Source organism: Rhinopithecus bieti, unplaced genomic scaffold (genome assembly GCF_001698545.2).
Source record: "Rhinopithecus bieti isolate Rb0 unplaced genomic scaffold, ASM169854v2 scaffold_47952, whole genome shotgun sequence".
NCBI classification, from domain to species: Eukaryota; Metazoa; Chordata; class Mammalia; order Primates; family Cercopithecidae; genus Rhinopithecus; species Rhinopithecus bieti.
In genome coordinates, this window is record NW_016820098.1 from 1,478,785 (window position 1) to 1,497,399 (window position 18,615).

Here is an 18,615-nt window from a genome sequence, read left to right on the forward strand (position 1 = left end):
AAGGGAAAAGGGAAGACTTGTGATTGGATAGGCAACTGGCAGTGTCTGCCCCACTGTCTAAGCTTCCAGTGGGCATGCCTGCCCACTGCTGACAGGGTTGTTTTCATGGCAAAATAGAAGATCAAATGTAAGAGTGCGTCATACACTGTAAAATGCACTTAATAAACAGAGTGGAAATATTCTGAACTATTTTCTCAGAGAGCAAATCCAATGTTGATAGAAAGTTCAGGTTGGGTGTGGTGGTTCATGCCTGTAATCTCAGCACTTTGAGACACTGAGGTGGTAGGATCACTTGAGGCCAGCAGTTTGAGACCAGCCTGGGCAACATAGTGAGCCCTCATCTGTATTAAAAAAAAAAAGTTAGCCAGGCATGTTGGGGCATCCCTGTAGTCCCAGCTATTCTGGGGGCTGAGGCAGGAGGATTTCTTGAGCATAGAAGTTTGAGGTTACACTGAGCTATTATTGCTCTACTGCACTCCCATCTGGGTGACAGAGTGAAACTCTGTCTCCCTAACTCCGCAAAAAAAAAAAAAAAAAAAAAAAAAAAAAAAATCCAACAAAATATATAGCCTTGGGTCATCAATATCTATTGAACTTCCACTCATTCTCTTTCGGACATCTGCAGATAAGTTGAGTACTAGGGTTTTTATACAAACACATCCTCAAATATCAGTCTTCAGATTATTGTGAAGCACTGTTGTGGTGGACATTTGCTGATGCCCTTCCCACTTTCCCTTTCCTTTAAGTACCTCCAATGTCTCTCTATGTGATGTTTGTTTGGATTGACCCTACTCTTACCACCAGGGATAAGCCTTGACTAGTTTAAGACATTTGACATATGAGACCCCAAAATACAGTGGCCGATTCAGCAATGGGCCATCAGAATGACCTCAGAACTTTCATTGAGACTGCCATGACACTGACACTATCCTCTTGGATGATAGATATGTGATCTTGAACTGCTACAACCATTTTTATTGCACCCGAAGGGGAGCAGCCTGAGGGTGAAGCCAATTCACAAAGAATACCTGTACCAAGAGAATTGTCTAGAATCGAATGATACAATAAACTGGTGGTTTCCCAAAACCAATCTTATTTCTGGGATTTTCCCCAGCTCAATGAACCAAATATTTCCTTATTTTGTTATTTATTTGTATAAGTGAGTTTGAGCTGGGTTTTCTGTTACTTGTAACCAAATGATTCCTAAGTGATAGTTTCTATATATATTCCAGGAAAAATTATATATATTTTATTACTTTAACATATTATTTATTCCTTTAAATAATTGAAATATATTTAAATAATGTCGTATTTAATATATGTGTGTATGTATATATTTATATTTAAGTTAGTTTACTCTAATGTTTATAATCCTTCCTGAATTAAGGCCATAAGGCCTGAATGTTACTCAGCATGTGCCTGTTTCTCCCTGTAATAAATTGTCTGCATAGCATCTGTCCAGAGGAGTTGACAGTGAGATGCTCGGAGCTGATTCATACTCTGGGGACTGTGCCTGTTACCTCTGGGTTACAAGACTCATTCCTGAGTACTTTGAACCAAAAACCAATTAGGCTAATATACATCAGTGTTCTTGGAGGCGTGTTTCCTGTTTGTGAAGGCACCTACAAAAGAAATAAAAGTGACAGTCTCACCAAAACTTTTACAAAGCTGTCAAATGTTCAAGTACAATATTCACTAATTATGAGTGATCTCGGTTGCAGGGCATCTGATCTCCTGGTATTAAAATCTGTCGCCATACTGAGGAAGGCCCCAAGATCCCAGGCATTGAGTGACTGCATACTGTGAGTTAGTTTTTTAATCTCTTGAAAGGGTTAAATTGTGTAAATTATGATTCAAAATGCAAAGCTGTATCCTAGGTAGGTTTCTGTGTGTTTATATATTTGTATTTGCTAAGTAGAAAAATAAGCTTTGTCATGGGGTAGCCATTTCCATTTTTAACTCTTGATGAATGTGTATGTTACTGAAAAGAAAGCTATACACCCATTTTAATTTAAAAAAAAATCTGTTCTCTTTTTTAATGACTGATTAAACGGAAACCTTATTTAAGTGTAAGACATTTAGTAAAACAAAACAAAACAAAACAGGACATATGATAATGGAGTAAAAAACCTGGCTTGTTGATTCCTGGAAAAAAAGTAATTTATACCCCTCCTTACTTTCCAAATGGACTCATTTAGTATAGAGGATTGAAGAGGATATTATGCAGCAAGTAGATGGGATGTTTTCTAATTCAAAAAAGATTCTTTTGAAATTCTATTATAGTATAATTAGGGCAGCAACACCAGCAATAGTGAATTTCCTGCTAGAAGAGGAACATTATTACTTTCCTAATTTGTTGATATGACTCTCAAAAGCCATCTCATTGAACAGTTAGGAAATTGGCTTTTCAGGAAGGGAAATCTACTGAATTTCTTGGAAACTTTTCAAAATAAGTTAATGGCCCCAGACAAGAGCTAGTGAAGAATTGCAGGCAAAATCATATGGCTTAGACCTCAGTAATATGTTTTGTGCCTGTTTGGAAAAAAGGCATGAAGATTAATCTGATATTTATTTGGTCAAACAGTTGTGTATGAGGAACAAATGGAGAAAATAAAATAAATGAGGGTAGGGAAGATACACTAATATCAAATGAAACTTGAGTAGACTTAGCTCTTTTCATCCCACTTCCTTTTCCCTCATTAAGTCTCTATGGTTTAATTACTACCTGAGCATCATGGCTCACCTAGATGTAATAAGAAAGTGAAAGTGAAAAGTTTTTATTCCAAATTTGGTAGTCCAGTCCTTCTAATGAGATCTATAGAAGAGTAATGAAATATTTGAAGTCATGTTAAGCAAAATCTAATGTTTTTTCTTTCCTCATGGCATTGAGAACTAAGTCTCAGCCCTCTTGCATTTCTCCTGGAGGCCAAGGTAGAGTTGTGCATTGTAACTAGTAATGATCATGCAGTCTGGGAAGCTCCTTCTTCTTGAGATAATTTGGTTGAACTATTTATGGATATCACAACCCGAGACATGGCAGTCGCCATTGCTTTAGTTCCTTGGCTCTTTCTGACATCAAGCTAAAGCATAATAGGAAAATGTGTGTTTTTACCTAAAGACAGTAAAGCTTGAATAGGATTTAAGATAAGAACACTTCCCCTTGGCATGGAGGTGTGGATAATCAATATGATGCTATTGGCTTCTAGTCATTTTTGTCCCTCCTGCAGCACCTGGGTCCTTCTCTGTGTTTCTTGTTTCAGGGGCAGGTAATTCCTTGCTAGAGTGAGCTTCAAATAAGCTTGACTTCATCTCTCATTCACATGGAGCAAAGGGAGACAGCGAGAGTTCATGCGGCAGGTTTGCAGCATCTGCCAGACACAAACGAGGATGATTTGGATGAGAAATTGACAGAAAAGCTCTTGGGGCAGTGAAGAAGCCACTCCCTGCTTGACTATTAGCGGGCTCGAGAGAGTAGTGGGCAAGGCAGGGAAGAGGATGACCTCTTCAATAGAGGTTAAACTTCCTAACAGGGGCTTTCCATAAGAATGGCCTGACTTAGCAAATACTGCCCAAATTTCTTGGGCTTTTTGGGATTTTGTTCAAGAATTTCAGACAATTTAGTAAAAATTGCCTAGTGGCAGAAGTCCAGATAACCACAGATGGGAGGAATACATGTAAAGAAATTATTTTAAAGCAAGGTATATGAATAGACTCTAGGTATACAATTATTACTGATTTCCTGTTGTTTGGATATCTCTCTTTAGCCTGCTTAAGCCAGGATGGTTTGTCCAGGTCCCCAGGAAATCTGTACTCTTCCCAAGGCTCCCTATGTGACTAGCTTCTTACTTATAGGATGTTACATGGAATTCCATTTTTCTGTGGTTTTCTAAACCAAGACTTCTTTGCTTCTCCTCTTAAAAGAATGAATGCTGTTTTAGCCCTTTTAGCCTAGGAGTTCATTCTTCTGTATTTTCAATGTCCCACAAATTCCCCTCTGTCAAGAAACATTGATTTCATGAACAGAATACCTTTCATTTAGGAATAATATGGAGAGAGATTATCTCAGAGACTCAGAGCACAAGACACCAAATATTCAGAGGATAATGAAAGTGTGCTTCCAGATGTTTTCAAATATAGCCACAGAGACAAATACTCATCAGTCGAGTAATTGATTCCCTGCCAACTATTTTCCATCCAGTCATGTTCTTAATTCCAAAACAGCTAATAAATTCGGCGAAAACAAAACAAAACAAACTCCTTTTGTATTAGTAGGTAGAAAAAAATAGAAAGAGAGTAGTTTATTTTCCAGCAATTTTGCAACAAATTTTTTAGTGTCATATAGACATAGGAGAACGGTGTTTCCTGGAGATGAATGATGATTTCAATTAACCAACAAATGTTGACTAAGTACCTACTAACTTGAGCCCTAGGGAAGAATGATATGGTGTAACATGGACTTACATATTTGGTAACAGATTATGTTTCTAGAAACATAACTCATTTATTTGTTCAATAACTATTTATCGAGCACTTGCTCTGCGACAGGCACTGTGTTAGATGGCGGGATATTAATAGGGACAGGAAGGCATACAGCTGAGAAGAGTGGGATTGGGAGCAAAGTTAATCAAATAATCACACAAATACATTTTACAAATGTGTTAAGTACTATGATAGAAAACAACAACAGCAAAAACAAGTAACTATGAGACTATACAATGCAGGTACCACACCTAGTCTCAGTGGGGATCAGGGAAGGCTTCCCTGCAGAAATCTGAAGGTGTGGGAGATGGGCAGAAGAATGGCCAGAGCAGAGGTTCTAAGGTAGAAGGGAGCATGGAGCTTACTAAGAATTGAGCCAAAGCTAGTGTTGCTGGAGAGCAAGGCGGGCATCCTATGGGGGAAAGCGAGAGAGGTGGCAGGAGCCAAGTCATGAAAGACTTTGTAGAGAATGAATAAATGAACTAACATGAGTAGTTTATAACAGGAAATGAGTCCTGTGGTCTTCTGTAAAAATAAAAGGAGTTTGCAATTGTATAATGATTCTGCTGATAGGGAGAAGATATTCATTTAGTCACCCAGCCCATATACCCAAGACAAAATCCCTATTCCCATGGATCTGAAATTCTAGTGGAACAGGCAGACAATATGCCAATAAGCAATGTATAGGTTTTATACTAAGTTTTTGCTTATAAGTAAGTAGTGTAGGTCTTTAGATACAATTTAAAAACAATTTCAAGTATAAATTGTATTGCATGTAAGTGTGGTTATTCTTCTGTTTAGTTAAATAAAGGCATATGCTCTCGAATTCCTAAGAGGATGTTCAGGACAGGTGTCCTTCATAGTACCCAATTCACAATCAAAGACTTTGAAGAAATTTCAAGAGAGGAAAACAAGAGAGGGAAACCAGGCTTTGTATTAATTTGTTCTTGTTTCTGAGACAGTAGTGATCCCATTGTCCTCCCTGTGCCTCGTTCTGGAGTGGTGAGGGGAGGAGGAAGGGAGCAATATGAAGACTTAAATGAAACTCACCGAGTCTAACACTGATGGAGAAGGAGCTGAGAGGGAGAGCATTTCAGAGTCTATTTCTTTGGTTTTATTTTCTTCGTTTGTTTTTGAAATGGGATCTCACTCTGTTGCCCAGGCTGGAGTACAGTGATGCAATCTTGGCTTATTGAAGCCTCAGCCTCCTGAGTAGCAGGGACTACAAGGGCACACCATGCCCAGCTAATTTTTGTATTTTTTGTCGAGTCAGAGTGTGTCACTGTGTTGCCCAGGCTAGTCTAGAACTCATGGTCTTAAGCAATCCTTCTGTGTTGGCCTCCCTAAGTGTCTGACCTCTTTCTATTTCTTCTTACCAAAAGGCCTTATGATACCTTATTATATATTTAATATGCAGTATACATTTTGCACATTTAGCATCTCTAGAAAAGGTTCACATCTTAGAATCAATGTACACAGTTAAGGAGAGGGATTTCTCTCCCACATTCTCAAAAGTTCTTATTTCATATTGCTTCTTAAAGCCATTACTGACTTACAACACAGAAAACAATACATGCCTGGAACCTTATTTAAGGTTTTCAACTGTGCCTGTCGTTTACAAAGGTCTGCTGGAAGACGTCTTGATGCAATGTTTGCATAGCTATAGAGAGTATGACTGACATCAGTGGAATTACACCAGGGCACTGGTGAGGATTACCTTCAGGTCTTGTTTGCAGAAGGCAGAGGGTTTGATATAAGTAGTTCATTATATCAAAGGGAGGCATAATAATTATCTGTTTTAATCTTCAGGAACCTCCTTGTTTCTGACTTTCCTACTGTATGAATCAAAGTGATTATTTCTGTATAACAAAATATCATAAACTGGGTGGCTTATAAACAACAGAAATTTATTTCCTACAGTTCTTGAGCTTGGGAAGACCAAGATCAAGTTACTGGCAGATTCGGTGTCTGTTGAGGTCCTATTTTCTGGTTCATAGATGGTGCCTTCTCACTGTATCCTCCCATGGTGGAAGGGGAAAAGAGACCCTGGGGTCTCTTTTATAAAGACACTAAATCCACCCTCATGTCCTAATCACCTGCCCCAAACTCCGCTTCCTAATATAATCACCTTGGGGGTTAGGACTTCAACATATGAATTTGGGGAGGGAGGCAGACACAAACTTTCAGACCATAGCATATGCCAAGAATCTTAGAACTGGGAGGAATGATGGACATGTTGTTAATGTGATCCTTTAGTACAAGTTTTTTTCAACATAGCACTATTGTCATTTTGAACCAGGTAATTCTTCTGGAAGGGAGTGTCTTGCACATTGTAGGATGTATTGCAGTATGCAGTATCAGTATCCTGGTGCCCATAGTATATGCCCCAGTCATGACAACCATCTGAAGACATTGCCAAATGTCTCCTGGGAAGGGCAAATATCACCCTCAGTTGAGCACCCCTGCTTTAGTGCATCCTGATCAGTGACTCACACTGCTCTGTTTGAGCCTTGTATTGTAGTTGTATCACAAATGTGTGCAATTCTAAATGTATAGCTTTCAGTTTAACAGGATGGTATCTTTACAGTTCTGTATTTCTCACATCCACATTGAAGATGATATTATCAAACCAGAATTATAAGATGAAATAATTAGATATTTACTCAGCCAAGTATGTAAAATTCTAATGTGATCATATGTTTTTCTGGGAGTCTCATTTCATTTGTTAAAACCTTAGAAAATTTTACCCTCAAAGTTTAAAGCTTACTTAGTGGTTCAGCTGTTTCTGAAGAAGATACGTTTATGAGAGTCTTAATGCCACAAAGACTCCACTTCAGTCAGCTGCAAGAATTAAGAGCCTTTTGGTGCCTTGGCACTAAACTTAAATGAGACATAAATGAGGAACATTTAATGAAATCAATTCTAGTTTTATAGGAAGCTGAGAATAACAGAGAGGAAAGAAGTGCTGCTCTTGTGTCCTTTGGTGATGGTGTTTGACATTTTAGTGTAATTTATTATAATAGTATACTGGTTAATGTTCCCATATTATCTGTGGCTTAATCAACGTTTCTGAAAATGGGAAGAATGTGTTCTATCTGTCACTGTAAAGCTAAGAAATGGTATTTCAAAATTACTTCAATCATACATGATTAGATCTTCTAAAGTGGTGTTTTACTGTGCTGTGGTGCAGGGAAGACTTCAAATTGCAAAAATGTACTTAGACATATAGTAATATATGACACCATTAAAGAGATTATTTTAAATAAAATTCCTTTTATTTGTATTTTTTTACTTTAGTAGATATTTATTTTGTTAGGTGGTTTTATGAAAGTGAAATTCCTTTTTACTGTTATTGTTCACCTCACTTAAAGACTTCCTGCCTTAAAGTGTCACATATAGTTCAAACGAGCCAATATTATTTGGAAAATAGAGCTTCTTTTGTGTCATGATGCTGTTCAGAAATATTAAGGACTTCTGATTATCTCAAAAATAAAGTTCTAACTCCTTTTCATGACATTCGAGGCCCTCTAGTAACTGGCTTCAATCCATCTTTTCACATTTATCTCCATTACCTCCCTTTGCCCTGTCCCCATATCATATTCCAGCCACAATGAAGAAGGTAGCCCGGGTCATCTTTGCACTTTTCTGCCTCCATAGCCCTTCTCACGTTGTGATTTCTACCCCTCAAATTCTAATCCACTCTTAAGAATCATTTATTTGACAAAACATTCTCAAATTTTCTTAGTTGGAATTAAACTGTCTCTTTTTTTTTTTTTTGTATAATGCTTTGAAAGCACTAGATTAGTGCTTTTCATACTATCTGGGAGAGAATTCAATTTTTGAAAAACTTTCCAATTCGTCACAAGTCAATAGGTGTCCTTCTGTCTGTGACTACCAGTACTTAGAATCTACCACAGGAAACTCACCATGCAAGTTTGGCAATCTCCAAACCATTCCATACCCCATTCAATGAGATGAGTTCACTTGATTACACACTTGGGTGCTGCAGCAATATCCAGCTGCTATAAAAGTTTATTGATAACTACTTGCAGTATCTGTATTTGCCTTATTGAAGTCTGATAAGACTGATCCGTAGACCACATTTTAAGCAGTGCTGTCTTAGACTCTAAGCTCCATGAGGACAGAACCTAGGGCTGCTTTTTTTCATCATCATAATCCTAGGACATGGCATTGACTGTCACATAACAGCACATTGATTACATGCAGAGGTTCTGTCAGTAGCAGTTCCTGCCTCCAGAGTAGCTTGGATTAGATCTTGATCACTTTTTAACACCTATAGGATCATCATCCTTTACTTATAACAGAAAATAAGAATAAATGGGACTATCAGGCTGATTTATTTTTAAAATACATGCTCTTTAATGTAAAATCTACTAAAAGAAAACATAATCTTAGCCTCCTGGTGCTGGTATGACCTCCTTATAAAGATCACTTGATCAATAATTTAATTTTCTTTCACTGGAGAGTTGTAAAAATTCACTTACTTCAAGTTCACTTAAGTAAAATAAAGGAAGTTTAAAAGAAATCTAAAACAATTAGCCTCTTAAATAGCAAGACTGTATGAGAGAAATGTGTTCCTTGTACAAGGGAACCCCTGTAAAAAACAAAATTATATTTAAAACCAAAACGGCTTTCTATTATGCAGCTCAAGGAGAAACACTGAAACTCTTGAACAGTCTAAAATTGTATTTCTGAAAATGAGAATCACATGGAATTAGTTTAGCATCTACCAGTGTAACAGAGTAACATTTTTCAAAGTTTAAAATGTAAGAGTCTTAATAAATTACTTGACAACGCTATTTGAACATAACAGCTCTCACTTTCAGTAGTTCAAGAATGTCTTCTGAATTGGTAGGAAGTTGCAGTTGAATGTTCATAGTTTTCACTGAATGTTTCATTATATTAATGTTAACAGCCAAGAAAAACAAGGACATTTACTATATGTTTTTCCCACCCTTGGCCACTGACTTTTCTGTGGAACATTTGTTATTTCTGGGAAACATATGGCATATGCCCAGAACCGTAATTAGTAACAGTTTGATGTTATAGGAGTTCAAAATTTAGTATTTTCTAGCTTCATTAGATCAGTGGCTTCCTCTGAAATATAAAAGCAACAAATACAGATCCTAAAGATACATTCTGGACTCAGCTTTTTTCTCCTTTACTAACTGCAGTATTTGCTTGTTTTGATGGGGAGGTGTTCAAACAGCTCTTCCCCAGAGCCAGAAGGAGGCACTGCTCTAAGTACTTTATATATATCGACTTATTTAATCATTGCAGTAACAGGTGAGAAAAAAAGGGACACAAAGACATTACTTTGCCCAAAGTCACTTAAATGGGAAATTGTGTAATCAGGATTCCTCCTAGGGAGTCTGCCTCCAGGGTCTGTGTTATAACATTCATACATAGTATCTTTTATGCGATACTGTTCCTCTAATGAGATGAAAGCTTCCAGAATTCCATTGGTAAAATCTTGTTGAAAAGGTTATTTTCTTGCAGACTATTTCTGACTAATGCTTATGTAGTAGCTGAGAAATGCAGAATGACTGGGGAATGCTGGGTAGCCAGGAATGCTGGATCAATGGGGGAATGCTGGGTAATTAGGAATGCTGGGTAACCAGAGAATGCAGGGTAACTAGGAATGCTGGGTAACTGGGAATTCTGGGTAATCAGGGAATGCTGGGTAACGTGGGGAGAGGGACAAGAAGTCATTAGTTAGCAGCTCACCCTAAGCAACCTTCTAGTATCTGTAAACCAGAGGGTTGTCATTAATACAGAATCTGGGACTGCTGCAATGTTGATTATCTTCACATAAGATCCTTGAAATCAGTATTATCTTTGAATCTGAAGGATATGTATTTGTAGATGCATTTTACTTCAAATCTTTAACTGTATTTAAAATTCACAGTTTTCTAGCACTTACTACATACACATATACAATAGCTGAGAGGAGACATTTCAGGGAAAGAATGTTATTTATTAATTCGTTTATTTTTTACTTAAGACTTAAAGACTTTGTGGGGGAATGGGTTAGCAGAGAGAACCCTTAGTCTTTCCAATAGGAAATTTACCACTGAGCTCTCATACATATCCTAGCCGGGGGAGAAAAGATAACCACTTTCACTTTGTGCTGGAAATCATCAGTTGCTTAGGCTGATTATTCAAAGAAGGCAAAACGTCTCATCGATGTCAAAATGTAGTTTGTCCCATCTTGTGTTACTAATGCAGTTATTAAGGACTGAAAATGTGATGTTGCTTAGCAACATGCATAAAGTATTTACTATTATTTGATTTGAGCAGCAGCAGCAATAAGTACTATGTCTTGTAAATGTCCTGGTGACATTTTATTTTCCTTCTCATCTAACTTTGCTTGTATCCATTGCCATGGTATTAAGCAAAATGCTTAGTCTGTGGCTTGGTAGAGTGGGTTTAGATATACTCCCTTAAGTACAGAGATCAGTCCTGAAAGCTGGCATTAGCACAATGTAGAACCAAAAGGAAATTAGGCTGCAGGTAAGAAAAAGTGGTAAAGGATTCCTACAACTGTGATGGTCTATATACGTCTTCTAATTTTCACTAACGGCAAGTATATCATGATGTCCTGTGAGATGCAGGAACTTGCTATAACACTGTTCAGGCTATTTGTTTTGTTGTCTCTAGTCTTTCAGGCAGCAACTACTGTTCATAATAATCAAAAGCAAACATAATCCCTATTTCCTCCTAATGAAAAGACAGCAATTTGACTAATAACTGTGCCAGCACTCCCTTGTCATTTACACTTCATGCTGTGTGATGGAGAACGAGTTGATGTCTGCGAGAATTTGATCTGGGTAGACTTCCATCCAAGCCCTCCTTTCTTCTCCAAATTAGAATAGCAACTGTACATCTGAGAATCCGGGCATTCCTCTAGTATGTTTCCTTTTTCTGTCTCCACAGTCATCCTAGCTTGATCTCTTAAATCCTGGTTTTTTTTTTTTTTTTTTTTTTTTTTTTTTGAGGCAGAGTCTCGCTGTGTCGCCCGGACTGGAGTGCAGTGGCCAGATCTCAGCTCACTGCAAGCTCCGCCTCCCGGGTTTACGCCATTCTCCTGCCTCAGCCTCCCGAGTAGCTGGGACTACAGGCGCCCGCCACCTCACCCGGCTAGTTTTGTATTTTAGTAGAGACGGGGTTTCATCGTGTTAGCCGGGATGGTCTCGATCTCCTGACCTCGTGATCCGCCCGTCTCAGCCTCCCAAAGTGCTGGGATTACAGGCTTGAGCCACTGCGCCTGGCCTAAATCCTGGTATATTAACTTGACTTCTGCTTGGGGAAGAGTAAGAAATCCCAGAGGTTAGGACCATCTAGCTAGACAGACTGTCACTGAAAGAGTTGAACAGTTTTGAGACGAAAGAGGGGCCAAGCTTCTCTCATAAAAACAATAGAGAATCAGTTCACCACTACAACAGAGGCAGTCATTCATCCTGGAGGGGAAAGATGTTCCACTTGGGACTGTCACCCAGTGATTGATGTCTTTTCAATTCCAGGACATGTGGAGGTGCTTTAGGGATTTGAATCAGTGAGCACATTGTTTAATTCTTTGTCCTTCCCAGGGAGGGATCCTGAATGTGAACATCTTCCTCATGCAGTTTCAGTTTTTGGTGCCTTCCACGTCCTTGGCTTTGCTTTTGCTTTGTTGCATCTTGGAATCATTACTTAATTATGGACCCAGTTCCTTCTGTGCACTTGCTAATTGGATGTTTTGAAAAATTGCTCCATGCTGGCTTCAATAATGAGGAGAGAATTAAAAGGCTGAGAAGTGCTGGGAAATAGAGACAGACCACAATGGTCATGGAAATCTAGCAAAAACCACCGAGATATCCATTACCCCAGTAACTAATGAGGGGACATGGAGCACCGAGCAGAGAGGTTAGAAAAAAGACAATGAAGTGATGAAAGGGACAGGGTCAGTGAGGGGGCCTATTCTTGAGAAGAACACTCGCAAGGAGGGAAATCCTGTGTGAATGGTGCATTGACTGGACAGCCTGAGCTAGCTGTTGCCTCCTGTTGAGGAGGGGAGTTCCCTGAACAGGACGAACAGCCAGGACTTTGGAGTCCAGCATCCTGACATCTGTGACTGTACTCTGCCATTTACTGGCTGTGGGATGTGGAACTTTACCTCTCTGATCATCCAGTTCTTCTTCTGTGAAATGAAAAATAATAGTACTTGTGTCATAGTGTTGTGGTAAGGAATAAGTGAGATCAAGTTGGTCAGACTGTCTAGACTACTTCCCGGTACACAGCAAACTCTCAGTAGTGGCTAGTCATTATTACTATGCAGTTATGTTGTCAATTTAATAATGTAATAATAAAATATTAACACAGGTAACTTAGTCTGGCATAGCTCAGGATTTAAAATACTCCGTAGAAGAATCATTGTTTCCATTGATTCCTCTCCTTTCTCTTTCTGGCCAGTTTGTTTTTTCCCCTTTTCTCCCTCCCTCCTCTTCTACTTAGGAAGAGGAGAGGAGTTAAAAACTGGATAAGAGGCTGGACACAGTGGCTCATGCCTGTATTCCCAGTGCTTTGGGAGGCTGAGGCAAGAGGATCACTTGAGGCCAGAAATTTGAGACCAACCTGGGCAACATAGTAAGACCTCGTCTCTACAAAAAAAAAAAAAAAAAAAAAAAAAAAAAACTTTAAAATTAGCTGGGTTTGGTGGTGCACACCTGTAGTCCTTGCTGTTCAGGAGGCTGAAGCAGGAGGATCACTTGAGCCCAAGAGTTGGAGGTTACAGTGAGCTATGATTGTACACTCCAGCCTGGGCAACACAGGGAGACCCTGTCTCAAAAAAGAAAAAAATTGATTAAGGAAAATGCAGCTGTTCGGCTGGGGGCCTTTGGTTGTTGGGATATAGCAGAAGTGTGGGAAATGCTGAAAGGGGCCATCAAAGCCCAGCTGGCCAGATAATCCATGGAAACCCTTCCCAGTGTGGACCCTATCATCCTGGGCCATTACTTATTTGGCATTTAGACATAGGTAATTTGCAATTTCAGATTCTAGATTTTCTCCTCCATTAAAATGTAAACCTTTACAATGGAAAAGTTTGTTGTCTCTTTTGTTTACTGCTAATTCTCTAGTGTCTAGATACAGCTATCAGCTCCACCTTTGGGGTCTTGAAAGTCCTCAAATGGGCCTTCAAGTTCTGACACAATCTCCCCCATCCCATGTTACCTCTCTGATTTTATCTCCTACTACTCTGTGAAATCTAGCTAGATATATTCAGGAGTAGTTAAGACTTTTGGGCATATGAAAGACATCTAGCAGTAAAATGTAGTAGAAAGATTTAGAATGGATCATGTTTGAGGTCTAAGTTCTAGTGCTGCTACTATTTCCTAGGGTGAAACTGGGCCAAATCATGTGGCCTTTGCAGGCTTTAGCCTCCACACTGAAAGAGTTTTGGATCAGGGTGCTTCTAATCGTAAATTTAATGGCAATGCTATCCTTGGTTATAGCATAATATGAAGTTGATTTATCCATTCAGAAACATTTCTGAGTATTTTTGGTCCCTGGTGTGAAACTGTGAATCTTAGCCTGGTGATTCATAGACTAACAGCTGCTTTCCCACCCTCTACCCCAAGCTCAGGGCTTTGCAATGGGGGCGGCAGTATGGCCAGAGCTGACATCATGTCCCATTCTTCTTAGGTCCAAGTCATTTCCATCAAGCAGCATTTCCCAGGCTTTTGCCATTCAGGTCCCATCTCCACGATTTTTACTATATCACATTCTATCTATATTATTGTTTACTTAATGTCTTTCTTTAGATCACTCCCTCTTTATATTTTACCTTACATTTGCCCTAAGCAGCAGTTATAGCTGTGAATAGCTTTGAAATCGGATATGCCTGCTATACTTTTTTCTAAAGCACATGAAAATAAATGCACAACCATAATCCACCATAACTATGCACCACTAAAATTGTCTTGAGTAACTCTAGTGGTTTGCCTTTCACACTTTGGGAAACACCACCATGAAGGTGAGAGACAGAGCTCTGGAGCCTTCACTGCCTTCAGTGTCCTTCTTCCAGTGATCTTAGACCTTGGGAGGACAGAAAAAGCCATTCTCAATGAAAATCTAAGGGAGCCCTTTCCAAGGCACTGGAGATTGTTCACTTTATTTTGATTTGGAATGTAGTGCAGAAATGACTAAGCCTTCCCGAGAGGCCAAGGGCTGCTGGAAAGAAGAAAGAAAGGTATTATGCTGGCTTAAAAAACAGAAGTCAATGGGAAAGGAACATGCTGAAGAGAAAGAGCAATTAGCTGAAGCAAAACAAAGCAGCAGAAAAGTGAGAGGAGTGCTGGGGAAAACTGCTGCAGAGAAATGCATTTGCTCTTAGAAGCAAAGCATTAGTGGAAGTTGAGAGACTTTGCAGAGATCCTCATTTCCTCCTCATTTTGGACTTTCGGATTCTCTCTCTCTTATGATGTGAGAACTGATTAGATACACACAGGGGCTCAGCTTGGAGGCCCAAAGTATGATATTCTTCAATACACTTCCTGCTATTGGAATCATGCTCTAAACAGGTCAGCTCCTCTATGACATATAGTTTTGGCATGAAAGATGGATCTAAGACTACCAGACAGAAAGAGTTAGAAATGACTGTAGGCTTTCTCTAGCATCTTTTCATACTTAATTAAGAAAGGGAAGGACCTTAACCTTTATCATGATATAGATTTGATTGACTTAGGCCCACATATCTGCAAGGGTCAGCCAAATTTAAATTGTAAACATGTTTTTAGAAAATCTGAATTTCGCAGCACAACTGGCTTGAGCGATTGGAAACAAGATGCAGGACCCCAACACAGACACTGTGTGGAATGACATCTTAGGCAAAAAGGGCATCTTACCACCAAGAAAAGTCTAAAAGAATTGGAAGAGGAGGCAGAAGAGGAGCGGCGCATCCTGCAGCAGTCAGTGGTGACAACATACAAAGATATGACTTTGGAAGAGCTGGAGGATGATGAAGACAAGTTTAATGAGGAGGATGAACATGCTATTGAAATGTACAGATGGCCAAGACTCGCTGAGTGGAAAGCAATTCAACTGAAGAATGCATTTGGAGAAGTTTTGGAGGTCTCAAGGAAGTATTATGTTCAAGAAGTTACCAAAGCTGGTGAGGGCTTGTGGGTCATCTTGCACCTTTATAAACAAGGAATTCCCCTCTGTGCCCTGATAAATCAGCACCTCAGTGGACTTGCCAGGAAGTTTCCTGATGTCAAATTTATCAAAGCCATTTTCAACAACCTGCATACCCAATTATCCTGATAGGAATCTGCCCATGATATCTGTTTACCTGGAAGAAGACATCAAGGCTCACTTGATCAGTCCTCTCGTGTCTGGCGGCATGAACCTGACAAGAGATGAGTTGGGGTGGAAACTGTCTGAATCTGGAGCAATTAAGATGAACTTGGAGGAAAACCATAAGAATCCGATTAAAGATGTGTTGCTGTCCTCAGTGCGGAGCTCTGTGCCCTGAGGAGGGACAGCAATTCTGAGGGTGACTGAGGCTGCAGCTGCTATCACATGCTGAACTTTCTTGTGACAAGTTGTCTGGATTTTTTTAAAAAAGAAAAGTAAGAATGAATCGTTCTGGTTTTAGTTTTGTATAAATTATGTTTCAACTCTTTACATTGTAGAAATAATCATTGCTGGAAATTCTGTTAAATATTTTGGAACTCTTTTTTTAAACTATAGTATTTCCTCTAAAAAAAATTAAAACCAGCTATTGGTATGGCAAAAAAAAAAAAAAAAAGAAAGAAAAAAGAAAAGAAAATCTGAATTCCAGAGGATTAAAATATCTCTGTTTGGGAACATCTCCCCTGGCACACAGCTGAAGTAAGTGCCTGCAGATGGTCCCAGCCCTGTTGAGGGGAACTGTGTTGGGGTCTAGCATGCATTGTGCTGGGCCCCTGTCGAAGCCGATGAGTTCCAATCTAGAATTTTGATTAGGAGGAGGGAGGTATGTTAGGAGCCAAGTCAGCTGCACAAAGGCTGATTGGAAAAACCTTCTGTATTGTTTTGTGCTTTTCCAGATTTTCTATTTAAAATAGTGCCTATTAAGAGGGAGTGCTAATATCATTACCATCCTTTCCAAAAGGGCACAGGAACTGGGAGGCTCTGAGGAAATCAGGTATGGTCCATACAGCAGACAGGACAGATTCAGCCAAAAGACAAGAAGCTCTTGGTTAAGCTGTACCAGGAATACTATCAATTACTGTTTCCTGGGTTGAATGTAGGAAAAACCTAAGAATTAAATTGCATTCAAACACATGAAATGCAGTTTCATATACTGTTTTTCTAAAACCTCAACTAGGATATTTATAATAAGGTTTTGGTTTCTTTCCAGACTTGAGAGAACATTCATCTGAAATTACATTTTTCAGGTCAGTTTCGGCCAGATGTTCTTTAGATAACTCATGAACATTTTCTTTTTTGGGTGGAGGGGTATAGAGCATAGTCCCTTTCACCCTTTTTGAACCTTTTTGGTAGATACTGTTTCTTTCCTCATTCCCTCTTTATTTTCTCTTCTCATTTCTTGAGTCTCTGTAGAGGCTGACCTGTGGGCCAAATCCTATTTCTCCAGACCTTTGCCCCCCGTAAAACAAAACAAACAGACCATCTTTCACTTTTCAGAATTTTCAAGACTATGTCAATGCTTTGACTAAGTCAGACCTTTGTGTAGAGTACATGAATCTCAGCAGCAGCAGTGATGAGTTGGCCTCTTCCGGAAGGGAATTCACTGCATGGGTGAGGGCCACTGAGTTAAAGTGAGTTTCACAGCCCACTTTACTACCCTTGCCTGGTTCCTGAAATGGTTCAAAGTAACAATTTAAATCATCAGAACAGAAAAAAAAAATAGGATTATTAGGTGCACTCTCTTTTATGTGATTTTTATTCTTGTTTATTTGTTTCATATGAACTTTATGTGAACAAAGGGACCTTGGTGAGTACATGTACAGCCAAATCAAACTTTAATAGAATCCCCTAAAATAAGACAGGAACTATGGGAAAAGGTTTTCTTATTAGGTATTTGTTCTGTCCATTCTCTGAAACACTCATTTCTAACACTGCTCTTTAGTAGGGAAAAGTCATTTTTCTTTATATCTAAACTATTGAAGTCATTATATTTCTGATGGGGGGAAATTTTTAAGTATGTGAAGTAAAGAGAGTGATGGGAGGCTGAGTTGGAAAGAACACAACATCTAACTGAGTCCCCTCTTCTTCTGGTGAATTAGTATTGTCCCATGCTCATGAACTAGTGTATTTTCTGTTTTTAATTTCCTCAATTTTCAAACTGTAAAATGAAATATTATGGTGTCTGTTTCCTGGGAACAGAAAACACATGTAAATATTTGAGAAATTTGATACAGAGAATTTCGGTTTGAAGCTTGTCAAAAAGACACATGAAATCAAGCCCCAATAAAATATTTTTTCTTGCTTACATCTGGTTTATCATGATTTGATTAAATTATTCTTTGTAACATACTCCTGAATGATTTTATAACAAATACATAAATGGGAGGATAACTTACATGCCATTATGCTAACAATACCTACAATTTTAGTCATTGCACAGACATGACACTTAAAAATTAGTATAAGTATGTAGACTTTGGTTTAACTCTTTTATTAAAACAGGACTTTGAGATTTTATTGTTATCAATTAATATTTTAGGGTGCCTGAGGCAAGAGGCACATGGAACCTGCAGCCCCTCACCTTGTCTCCCCTTCCCATCCCTGGCTCTTTGTGGCAGGACTCCCATGCAATCAGGCTGTATTAGTTTTCTGTAACAAATTAGCCGCAAATGTAGTGGCCTAAAATCATGCCAATTTTTTTTTTTATACTTTAAGTTCTAGGGTACATGTGCATAACGTGCAGGTTTGTTACATATGTATACTTGTGCCATGTTGGTGTGCTGCACCCATCAACTCGTCAGCACCCATCAATTCGTCATTTATATCAGGTGTAACTCCCAATGCAATCCCTCCCCCCTCCCCCTTCCCAGTGATAGGCCCCGATGTGTGAGGTTCCCCTTCCGGAGTCCAAGTGATCTCATTGTTCAGTTCCCACCTATGAGT

The 18,615-nt window shown here is 39.0% G+C and overlaps 1 protein-coding gene and 1 pseudogene across 3 annotated transcripts in view; both read left to right on the top strand.

Annotated features, from left to right (window-relative positions):
* NCALD (neurocalcin delta) overlaps window positions 1–18,615 on the top strand; it is a 476,133-nt gene that overhangs the window by 238,357 nt on the left and 219,161 nt on the right. For all 3 annotated transcript variants that reach the window (XR_001882851.1, XR_001882849.1, XR_001882850.1), the window contains exon 4: window positions 1,722–1,802. The gene's annotated coding sequence lies outside the window, so the exon portion shown is untranslated. The remainder of the gene's footprint in view (window positions 1–1,721; window positions 1,803–18,615) is intronic.
* Window positions 15,323–16,041, top strand: LOC108520199 (phosducin-like protein 3 pseudogene; annotated as a pseudogene).